At 30.2% G+C, this 13470-nt stretch overlaps 1 pseudogene; it reads right to left on the bottom strand.

Annotated features, from left to right (window-relative positions):
- Positions 1-13470, bottom strand: part of LOC106461791 — a 45834-nt pseudogene that overhangs the window by 20716 nt on the left and 11648 nt on the right.

Genomic DNA, 13470 nt, shown 5'->3' with positions numbered 1-13470 from the left:
ATATAAATGTTTGTTCATTTGTATCCATTTCTGCCAATAATGTAAAACAATAACAGTTTTGTAACAGTTTTTTTAAAAACTATGCATAAAAGTGTTAGGATTCATATTACTGACAGTAATGATTATATTCAAATACTTGTTCATTTGTATTTCTGATTTTCAAATTGATTAAAAAATCTTTTTTTTAAATAAAAGTCATTATTACCCGTGCAGAAAGAAAACAAATTTGCCCTCATTTCAAAAAAAAAATTGAGGGAGATATGAATGGTGCAAAACTTTCTTCAATAATTTTACACAAATCATTTCTCAACAAGCAGTACAGAAAGAGGAGAAGAAACACCTACTCATTAAGAGTATCATTCAATCATTTTACAAAAATCATTTCACAACAAGCAGTACAGAAAGAGGAGAGGAAACACCTATTCATATAGAGTATCATTCAATCATTTTACAAAAATCATTTCTCAACAAGCAGTACAACAAGAGGAGAGGAAACACCTACTCATTACTGCACTACTTGTTGAGAAATGATTTTTGTAAAATGATTGAATGATACTCTTAGGTGTTTCCTCTCCTCTTGCTCATATAGAGTATCATTCAATCATTTTAGAAAAATCATTTCTCAACAAGCAGTGCAACAAGAGGAGAGGAAACACCTACTCATATAGAGTATCATTCAATCATTTTACAAAAATCATTTGTCAACAAGCAGTACAGCAAGAGAGGAAACACCTACTCATTAAGAGTATCACAAGAGGTAAGCAATATTTTCCATCATGCTTAATTAGTCCATAATAAAGATACTGTGTTTGTGTAAGTTTCTAAATAGTCTTTGATTTTAAATTACAATGTAACTTAAGTAGTTTTGTTAGTTGAAAAATTGATTGATTACACTAATTAAACAGAGGGATGAACAAGCAATTAGGATTTATTCTGTACAATGTTTTTAAAAAACCTGTTGTTACAAAACTGTTATTGTTTTATATTTTTTAAAAGAACCCACACATAAAATTTTTTTAAAACCTGTTGTTATAAAACTTTTATTGTATTGTATTTTTCAAAAAAAAACCATGCATAAAAGTGTTAGAATTCATATTATAATTTTGGCTAGTAATGTAAAACAATAACAGTTTTGTAACAACAGGTCTAAAAAAATATTAAAAAAGTGTTAGAATTCATATTGTTAGCAGAAATTATATTTAAATGTTTGTTTGTTTGTATCTAAAAAAACTATTTTCAGGGCACAAGGACAATCACTCAAAGTTGTCGGACTCAACCTGCAAGGTCCATGTTTTTCTCATGGCCAATTCTATGTTGGTTGCTCCAGAGTTGGAAATGGCAAGAATCTTTTCATCTTGGCACCAAATTAAAAAAACATATAACATAGTCTATACTGAAGCTCTACATGGATAAAAAAATTGTCAAAAACTGTAATAAATTGTGATTTGAAATCCTTAGTGCAATGATACAGTATTATAATGAAAATAAATAATTTTACCTAACGATTAATGGTCAACTTTTTTAGGTTTTAGGTATCATCAAAACCTCAGGCTTTCAGACTGAATCACCCAAGCAAAACTGGGGAAAAAAGTAAACATATACACAAAGTTTATTAGTAAAGGGAAATGCATGCGAGATAAAATCTCCTCCCCCCCCCCCATCTAATTTCACATTCATAGAATGCTTGAAAACAGCATGTCTTTCTTTTCAGTATTAGTAACTTTATGCATTTGACATGAATTGTAAGATGAAAAGTGAAATTTTGATACTTTCTGTTTAGAAATAGCTAAACATCAACCCTCTGTTCAGGTAATACCCAGGCAAAGCCAGGTAAGGATGGCTAGTTTTAAATAAAAATTTAGACTTTTTGTCTGCATTTTGTTTCCAATATACACACCAACACTCATATTATTTCCTGTGGTATTGTGGGCAGAAATGTTCTGTCCCATTTTACAAAATTCATCATATGGGAATTTTACTTGAATGTGTTACTATCTATCTACCCCATGAAGAGAATCTCGTAGTAGGCAAACCAATGCAATGTAGAATCTGTTCAATGCTAGTACAGCTAATAAATAATAAATGAGAAAATCAAAAATTCTAACATTTTATGTTTTGGGTAAAATATGAGGAGACTCCATTTTTTTCAACTTGGTTCAGTCACCATGACTCAGAGAATTCAAATGCTAGCATGAACACTGAATTAAGACCTTCATTTCAAACACATAAGCTGAGTGATTAAGTCTACAACCAAAAACTAGAATAAAATTAACAACAAAATGGAAACTCAAGAACTACAAATAAAATATTCTTACAGCAATAGACAAATTGGAAAAAAATCACTACTAAATGGTAAGTGATCCTAAATGACTGAATATTCAACTGAGTGGAACAGTTTATTTGTTAAATTTTGTGTAAAGTTACATCAGGGCTATCTTCATTAGCCATCCCTAATTTTTAAATGACAAACTGGAGGTAAGGCAGATAGTTAACATCACTCACTGCCATCTCTTGGATTACCCTTGTCCGACCAGAAAGTAAAATTTGACCATTGCTCTTACAATGTACACATGGCCTCACAATGTGGGGTGAAAATTTTTTGGCAGTAAAAATTGTAAACCATAGAACCTTAAATCAATAGTTCTGCACACTAATCACTGGGCAACACTCAGTCTGTGATTCTACTATCAACAGCATTCAAATTTGTTATGGATTAATCCAGATGTATGAGAATCTTATTGAAATGCTTCATTTTTCAATTAAGATGTGAATGTACAAAAATCTCACACTTAAACTGAATAATACTAAATAACTTTGACACTTTCAAACCACTTTATTTGATCACTTTGACCAGGCAATTAAATAATTTTAGGTCAATAATGATGGATTTTATTAATTTGAAAACAGAGAAAAACACATGAGCAAATTTATGAAACTTGTAGAATTGAGAGACTGTATATATTAAAACAGACTTCAGTTGCTAGTTTTGATTAATAAGTTCACAAAAGTTATTCATGATGTTTGTATTTTTCACAATCTATATCATAACATGCAAGGCTTTGTCAATTTTGAAGGCATTGCCCTCAGATTTTCTATACATATTTTGAATGTCATGAATGTGCACCTTTAGTCATTGGAAGTCAAAATTAGGTACAATAAAGTGACTTATTTACACTGTACTTTCTGAATTTATGCCTCAACTGACAAAGATCACCTTCATCTTATGGCAATGTATAAACACTTTTACAGTGCCATCCCTGATGTCACATAAGACTATTTGTTGTATATTACTTTGGGAGTGTTTTGAATTATTTGTTGACAAGCAAGTAAAAACTAATAGTTTCTGCATTTCCCTGTAATAAAATTAACTTCTAACTTGATTCTTACTTGATTTCTTTAATATTTTAGGCTCTACTGTGTAATTCTATTATATTCTGTAATGTAATTAATCATATGGTTGGTTGAGTCTGTTATTTTCTTTGTTTGGGACTGACTCAATTGAGTGCATGGGCTCACTAATGCACTTGATCATTGCCCTGTACACACCTGCATATGCCAGTATTATTTTGTTTATCGGTAGCATGTGTGATAACCCTACCTCTATTTTATAGTGAGGATAAATTATTTCAACTTACAAAAGTATGGAATAATCTTTTTGAATATTTTATGCACTTTGTGATACCCTAAGGATTATGAGGCCTACATCAGTTTTAGCTATTCTCAAAACACACACCACTGATCCAACAAGCAGTGTTGTTTTTCTTATTGTACACTTTACCATCACCGGGTTCCAACTAGCTAGTACTTCATATATAGTAGTAAATATCTTGCTACATGTTGGTTCATTAAAAAATCTAGATGCAATAACTTGATAGACAGATTGCCAAAGAACGTGTATTTCAAACTTCATCACAGCTGTATTTATTGTTTAGGAAATTTATATCATTTCATACAATTGAAATGAATCTGAATTCAAAGTCACATGAAAAGTGTCAGGACTTCAATTGTCAAAATCAACTTATTACCAAATCAAAAAATTTGGTAATCTTTATAATTGACCTAATAACAACTGTTTTCAACTTATTTCAAGATTTGTCAAGCCTACATGGTAGATAGTTCACTGCCAATCAGATTGTAATTAACCGTTTTGTCCTAGATTCCATCTTAAATTCAAAAAAATTCTATTTCAGTCATATTGAAACTAGTCAAAAGAAGATCAGAAGAGTGATGCATGAGCTTACCAGTTTTTTACACTATACTTCCAAAAATATATCTGAATATACTCATATCTCTTGCATCATACACATAACTAATTATAATCTCCACATTTTAGTGTAGGAAAGGTTCAAAGAATGAATAGATGAGCTAAATCAAGACAAAAGCATATTAATAAAACTGGAAATATGCCATATTCTCACTTCAAAATCAAATCCACGCTTGTTAAAGCTAAATAATTAAATCAAAATTTTCCAATAAAGGCTGTTTAGCTAAAACACTGATCATTTTCTTCATCCTTACAGAAATTTTAAGCATTTTATATTTTCAGATTTCATCATACTATACATGTAGATGCATGTTTTTGTACATTGTCAAGTTCATTGGAATGGACTAATCAGGACCTTCAGGTTACATACTTCACTGAAGCAACAGATTCCTTTGGTTAGACTGCTTGCCCAAGGGAAACAGAGAAGGAAACAAAAATCTTCATTATTACACTATAGTAAAACAATGTATCAGACAAATAACTGACTGTTTCCACTCAAGATATGTTTATATCTACACAAATGAATCAGTTATGTATGAAAGTCAACATGCTGAAGAATAGTGTTTAAAATTTCCAACACGTATCAGTCAATCAGAAGGAAAAACAGGTGAAATATACAAATCTAATTCAGAAGATGAACCTTAGTTGATGAGAAGGAAGATACTGTATGAACAACAATTATGCAAACTTATTTGTTTCAACTACTTTACTGAGTGGTTGTGTATTTTAACTAAAAGAAGTAAACATTTTGATATCTAAAATGGGAAATAATCATAGTTCAGGTAAAAGCACTATTTTGTAAAATATTAATTTAAAACAAATTCAAAAATTACATCTAGAAAATAATTATAATCCAGATGAAAGCACTATTTTATGAAATATTAATTTTTATGAGAGTCCAAAAATGATGTCTAGGAAATAATTATAATTCAAATCAAAGAAATATTTTGTAAAACATTAATTTATAAAAATTCAAATGTTATACCTCGAGGTCAACATATTTTTACTCTGATTACTCACATAAACCAATGTTTAATCATCAACATTACTAGAACATAAAAAAAAGTAAAATTAGTTCTTGGGCATTTACTTCAGTGTTACATGTTTAGGATTTCTTATCTTAGATTTTACAAGTTAAAAAAGTTATTAAAACAGACATTGTTTTACACATTAAAATGATAGAAGTCTCATAAAAGTTAAGATCAGTTTGATAAGTGTCAACATAAATTCCAAAAATTTATCCTCCAATTTCACTTATAAAGTAGTACATCTTTTGTGATACAACCAACTGCTACAACATAAGAGTATGTGCCATTTGTAAGAGAGGTCTTAAATTTGTTTGGTTATTTGATATACATTTACAAAAAAATTAAAAACCTATCATATTCTTTTGTTTCAGTCTGGCTAACTTTAAATTTAGATGTTACACTTACCTTGGCCGTAACAAACTGTTGTGCCATTGGATTATGGAGACTTGTGTTGTATTGTGGCATGTTAGTTTCACTGGTTTTTGGAGTCAAGTAAGACTGTGTACCATAGTGCTGAGCTATTGGTTGTGACATAGGCAGCATCCCTCCCACATACCGACCATCACTTGCATGACTACACAAAAAAGTAGAAAAATAAATCTAAGAGAATTTACTCAAACGAAAAAGAAAACTTGCTTGTAAAGGTAATGTATTAATTTTAGAATTTTTCTTTCTCAATTACATAAATATATGCTCTATTTAGAAGACAATGTTCTTTTCATGAAGCTTTTGAGAATACATTAAACTGAAGAACCTATCGATGACATTACAGGTACATGTGAATTCAATTAGGTATCAGTTTATTACTTGGCCAATTTTATTAACAAGATGATTTTGGACACATGTAACTGGAATACCCAGATGAAAAATATCCTTAAAAGTAAAAAAAAACAACATACTATAAGCATTTTTCAGAAGCTAGAAGTATAATGAAAAGGTATATATAAGAGTATGTTTTCAAATGTACATGTATATCAAACAGTAGGCATGCTTCACTTACACAAAGAAACAAGTATTGATATAATTACTTCAAAAACAAAAAAAGAGAGAGAAAATTTAGACCTGTACACTTAAGTCTCATAAAAGGAGGTCAAGACTTTTTGTCATACAAAGCAATTATAAGGTTTACTCACTATGAAATATAAAATAATAATGTAGAATGAATTTAACAATAGGTTAAAAATATGCATGTTATAAAATACGATGAATACAAAAACAAATAAACAACAGCTCTTGTTAATCTTAAAATTATATGTTCTATTAGTTCTATAATGTGATGTTTGGTGTGCAAGTTTTAAGTTAGTGATAATATACACTTGAATTATCTAGCTCATCATAAAACAATGGAAAAATGGCTGACCAATTACAGTCTTCTAAACTGTGTAAAACTGTGAAATCGTAATTCAAAATAATAAAGAATATCTTAATGCAGGAGCTTACTTATCAAAAAACCATAACCATCTTTATATCTTATTCCAGGAAAACAAAAATAAATGTTACAATCCTGAATATTTTTATACTGAAAACTATTATTACAAACTATATCATCAACAATTTTTATAAAAGCAAAACCTTTAAAATTTAATTACAGCAATGACTTTCAGTGTGATAGTCTGTATACATATGTGTTGTACATACTTTTTTAGGTCACATTAATGGACTTGGAATAGATTTTTTAAGGTCATATGAGCTATTATGCCAACACATAGGATATGCTTACTTTTATAATGTCACAAAAGATACTATATTTTGTAATATCTATAGCAAGTTTTACAATCTTCTTTGATTTCAAATGTCAACTAATACAATTCTTTTTTGTCAAACTTGAGAAAAATTATGTAGCAATTTGAACTGCTTTACCAATAAACCATTTCTCACATAACATAATGCTTAAATTCTTGAAAGAATGTAAAGCTGGTAAGACTATTATACATTCACCTGCCCTATGTTAATCATTCGCACATAGAATAATTTTTTTAATTATTTATAAGCTACTGGTTTTACTAGTGTTTTACTAGTGCAAAATATAATTAACATTTAAAACATCATTACCTGGCTTGCTTATAAGCACACCACAAACTCTGATGTCATAATATCCAGAGAGCATTATTTGTGTTGCACAGTTGTGTGTGAAAATTTAAATAACATTCAATGACCTAAATTCCAAGCAAAAGTTCAATAGCTGTTTGCTGATTGTTTAATCTAGGCTTCATTTGAAGAATTAGAAACATCTCCTTCACCTGTAGTATAGCTTCGCTTTCAGCTTTACTAATTTGAAAACAGAGACAAGGAATGTGTTAATGGACTAAACAGACAATCTTTCATACAACTGATGAAATTTGCCATGATAAGCTATGTTTCTCAGTTCAATGATGAATTTGATGAACAGATTGATGGAGACAGCATGGGGGTCTAGCTTAGTGCCTGTAATGGCTAATGTTTTCATGTGCTTTCATGAAAATAGTTGGCCAAGGGATTGTCCTACCGAGTTCAAACTATTTATTTACAATCACTATGTTGATGAAATATTTGAAATATTCAAAAATGAAGATCAGTTACTGAAAATTTGTAAAATATTTGAATTTTAAACAAGTTAACATTAAGTTAAAATGTGAATGCCAATAATGCCCAGCTGTACTTTTCTTGATGCATATGTTTTCAACAAACAAGGACATTTTGATGTCAACTGTTATCAGAAATCTACCTACACTGGACTATATACCCATTTTAACAGTTTTGTTACACTTCATTTAAAAGCAAAACTTGCAAAATGTCTAACATCTTGTGCACACAGAATCACCAGTTCCCTGGAACTTTTACAGTGAAAGCTACTTAGACTAAAATCTGTTTTAAAACTTAGCTCCTTTCTGAACAACTTTATTGATTCTACCATTAATAAAATCATTCAACTACATCTATCCAGGTCACTGAACTATGACGCCTCAAAGCTACAGATAATGATCTCTCTACCATACACAGGTTCACAGTCAAATCTGAAAAAGGAAACTAAACACCATAATGAACAGAGTCTATCCACAAGTTCATGTCCATTATATGTGTTCACACCTTTATTGAGAATTCAAAACTTTTTCAGGTTTAAAGTCTGTATCTAGTTTTCTCAACAGTCACATATTATTTATGAACTCTACTGCCCAATGTGTGGGGGCTCTTATGTTGGATCAACTGTTAGAAAACTGAGAGATCATTTAAAGGAACATTCTAATCCTAGGTTCAAGAACAGTTCTAGCATTGTTCGGCATATATTAGGTGAATGTGATGTGATCCCAACCCAGGGTATGTTCGAAGTAATTGGTAAAGCCAAAAATAAGACTATGCTACAAGTGAAGATGTTTCTAATCCTTCAGATGAAGTCTAGATTAAACAATCAGCAAACAGCTATTGAACTGTTTCTCGCAACTTGGGTCATTGAACAATATATTTCCTTATATTTTGCAAGGACTGCCAAATAAAATAGTCTTTAAACATGTTCTTAAAAAGCAGCCAAATATGCTAACTTTTAACTTTCATATTCCTAAGAACTCAAAACTGAATTAAATAACAGTTATATGTTATTTTTTTGCTAGCTCACATTACACAACCTATGAAAAGGTGTATACTATACATGAAAGGTTTTACACATATCCATGCATGTAAACTCACACAAAAAAAAAGTCACTTTCTCATAAAACATAATAAATAATGAATATGTTATTTTTGTAACTTCATATTCTGAGTTTGACCAATAAGCAATCTCTTGTGGTTTATAAATAAACTTGTAGGCTTATGAGAAGCCTTCTAGAACACTAAAAGTTTTGTTTGCTTAGAATTTATTGTAAAATGTAGCCTTTGAACTGTATAAAAGGAGTCAATGAATATTATAAAGAGGTTATTTTGTTTTAGAGAAGCTTAAGAGCAAATACTTTAATGATTTTTGATAATTTGGTTATTGTTAACATGTTATATTATGAGTGAAGGTACAGATTTGGTTAATTGTGTGTGTGTTTACACTTGCATAACTGAGTTATAATTAAGTAGTGGCTTTCCATGAGATTATGTGTCTTTATATGTTTAACTCTCTCACTACAGGCTCGGTCCCAGGGAACAACCTCTTAACCTTTTTTGTGCTTGTTATAGATTTCATACTGTAACTCTTAATACAGTAAGCATATCTTCAGGAAATTTTGCAGATTATCAGTAAACATTACAAGGCTTTAGTACACAAATTATCAGATTTTTAAGTAATGATTTGCTCATGCATAGTTTTCTTTTCAAATTTGATTATCCAACATGCAAAGTAGTTTTTATTTTAAGATTCAAAATACTTTTATGCATCAGAAAATTGTCAAATTTTGCATTCAAAATCTTTTGACTGACCTCATAACAACATAGAAAATTAAGAAATAGATACAAATTATGCTTTTTTCATTCTGGAATGACTACAAATTATAACAAGAAACCATAAGTGTTTAGTCTAAATAGCTTAGATCTCATAACAATATACATTATATCTATTTTTTTTTTCTATTTAATTGATCTTTCAGCGTGTCTAACTAACATTACAGAAGTTGCAATGATGCGGTGCAAGTGCAGTCATGTTACCATATCCAATAGCATAAAACTGGCCTTTACTTTACAAAGTGACCTGTCCTCGGTTTGTTCTAGTGAACCAGTATTTTGTAAAATACAGTCACATTTCCATTATGATAAGTTACATACGCATATATATTATTACCATTTGCAAATAAGTTTGTACATTTCAGTTATTTTTCTTAAAACATAGAACTAAATAAAGAAATACAGAAAACAATTATTGTTTCAACTTACAAACTTTATACTCGTTTGCCAGCTTGCCGTAATTTGCTAAACCTTGTCAAATTTTGCACATAGAGGATGTAAAACAAAATACTTTTTTGTTTAAGTTCTATATATGCAATTTGAAATAACCAAATATTATACATTACTCTATCAATATTGCAGAATTTCACTGTAATTTATCAGGCTTACTAATCAAACTGTATTTGAGTAAAAAAATATTGTTTTTCGGACAACATTTCCTCTCATCATTTCCTTCTGTGATTCAAGATAAAGAAATAATTTTGGGAACTTCCTACCTTCTATAGACTGAGAAAACCATAAGGGGGACATTCTGGGCTTTCAACTGGTTATTCACATGTCATAGACAGAAGTAGGGGTATGTAAGCAAGTATTTCCAAAAATGGAAACAGGTGGGCAGGGTCACTGTGTTTTATTCAGTAAATGTAGTGATGTCTTATCAAATAGGAAAGATAGAACGTTTTTATTTCAGTATTGTCAGTATTGGTAATTTGAGTTTCTAATTTGTAAGAAACTATAGATTTTGTATTTCGACATCACAAACATATAATCTAAACCAAAGCTGTATTCAACATACCATGTGACACACAAAAATTAATATCTATGAATTTTGTTTTAACAGTTTTAAATTAAGAAATTAACTGGTGTATAATACTGAAATTTGAATTATAATCTATAATGTGATACCAAACATTCATAAAATAGTAGATCAATAAAATTTTGAATGTAATTCTATAAGCGTGATGACATGCCCTCTGACCCCTTACCAATAGGAAGAATCGTAGCAAGAGGGTTAAGAAGGTTGAGCTTCATTTTATTACTAAGAATTTATGCTTATATTGCTAGTTTAGTATCAAATTAACAATGTGGCTACTTTTCAAGAGATTATATACTATTACATTTTATTATTCTGCTGGATACAAATGCTGTTGTAAAACTATTTTTGATTTCTGTGACAAACACTTCAGGAAACTTTCCAAGTTTTGGCAATCAGAATATCAAAAAATAGATTTAAAATATATTTCTTCCATTGGTCACTCTTTCCTAGTTTCCCTAGTGTTTTATTGAATGTTTTCTTTTTATAAAACTTGTATGAATCTACCATTAAAAATAGACTCGTATTAAACCCTTTTAAGCAACATTTTATGGCTTATTCAGCTAGAAATAGCTTAAAATTTATATGAAATGCAATAATACAAGTTTCCAGAAATACGTAAATAGATAGATGTAGGTAGTACATAGATTATCTTCTCTCTCTCTCTTTCTTTTTTTTTAGAGATAATGGTAAAGATTGAAGAAATATGACTAACAAGAAAATATTTAAAATAAAATGTGTAAGCTATTTCGTATTAGTAGACTTAAAACTTTAAAGATAATATATGTAGCCACATGTTCATGCCAAGTTAAACATGTTGGCAAATCCTGACAAAATAAAATAGGAAATACTGAACAGTAGATCTACAAATAGATAAAAAAGTGAGGATTTAAAATTTAATGCTCATTAAAATATTGAAGTGCTCAACCATTTATTACATTTTGCATGAAAAGATAATCTGATTGAGGTAAGTTGTAAATACAGGATATATCATGAAAGTAAACTTCACTAATAACAAATATTAGTTAGTTTAAAATGACTGTAACTATAGCTTTAATCACTGTACACTGAAATCTTTTACCAAATTATACAAAGAAAAACATGCACAATCACATGTATTTTATTTCACTGGAATTACAAACAGCACATATATATCTTATGTCTGAGAAATTTTAGTTTCTGCTCCAGCCTGATCAACATCCATTATATATATAAACTATTTTATTCTTACTTTACATTAGTATCATAAAACAACTGTTATTTCAGCAACTGGCTTAAACACCACAATATAAGATACTTCTTACAAATAGTGTTTCTTTTTTTCTACAACCCTTTTTGAAAATGGATATCCTGAACACTTGACAAAGAAGAAAATAACACCAAGAATAAGCAGCCACATTTCTCTACATTTATGTAAACAAACAGAGTATTTATAAACTAGATGTACTTCAGCAGGGTCCCCAAAAGAGTTCTGTTTCAAGAGTAAATAAAACCAAAATTAAGAGTAACAAATATTTTTATTTCTTGCTTTTCAAGTTCATATGTCATGCTGTGTTGTAGCCTAAAGAGCGCATAATTCTTCTTGTGATTCATGGCAGGTGCACATTTTACTGATGTCACAACAGTAAAAATTGAAACACTAAGCATCCCTCATGTGATGTCATTTTAGTGTCTACTGACAGACAACACACTACTGTAAAATGGTGCGAGTAGTTAAACTATATGGCCCTTCCAGGTGGCCTTCAGCCTCCTTTCAAGGAAATAACAAAGTCAGAACAGTATTCAAAAGACACAACACAATACAACTGCAGTCAGTACACACCAAACCACCTAAAGAACCAATGAATAGCAAGAAAAAATTCCTCACAACATACTTGTCAATGCAGACTACTACACTGGATAAACCTAAAAGACCAACAAAAGTCAGAATTCAGGAGCATAACAAACATGCAAGATTCTGTACCATTGATCTATTTGCAGTAGCTCATCATGACACTGAAAAAGACCATAGTATGAAATAATACTAAAATAGCAGGTTGTGAGCCACACATAAAGTAGAAGAACAATAAAAGAAGCCATTCTACCTTTACCTAATTGATAACACACATAATCAATCAACAAGAGGTTAGAAGTCAGCAAAACCTGAATACTCTTCTTGGAACATTTGTATAACTTATTTAAGTCCTAACAGGGAAAACCCATGGATATATGGACAGCACATCAGCCCTTCTAGCAAAAGAACTTAGGATCAAATTCCCATGCACACACCCATACAAATAGTCCTTCCCAGGCCCTTTCTGAACATAGAAGCATATTAGAAGCCTAATGATAAACAAAGTACCTAATTAATAATAAGACTTAGATGATTGTATAGGTTACTAATTATGAAAACAATTTACAAATTACAGTTTACAGTGCTGTTTATTAATTGTCAATTCCTTTCATCTTTTTAACATAAACAATGACAACAAAAAATAGTTTGCCCCATCCAACTGACAAAATCATTGGGAAATTATGAACCTAATCATTGCAAAGGTCTTTTACTGAAGAAATTGCAGTGAATTATTGGGAAAAGTAATTTGAAAAGTCGGCACGCACAAAACAGGGAAGTGGGCAGACACACCTCTAGTGTTGGCTTTTTCTATGACAGTCCAGGGAAAGGTACAGTCTGGAAAGGACAATAATATATATATATATATATATATATGTGTGTGTGTGTGTGTGTGTGTGTGTGTGTGTGTGTGTGTGTG

The sequence above is a fragment of the Limulus polyphemus genome, unplaced genomic scaffold, assembly GCF_000517525.1.
Source record: "Limulus polyphemus unplaced genomic scaffold, Limulus_polyphemus-2.1.2 Scaffold1032, whole genome shotgun sequence".
Classification (NCBI taxonomy): domain Eukaryota; kingdom Metazoa; phylum Arthropoda; class Merostomata; order Xiphosura; family Limulidae; genus Limulus; species Limulus polyphemus.
Note: the sequence above shows the minus strand (reverse complement) of the source record. Positions and strands in the feature narration are given on the sequence as shown.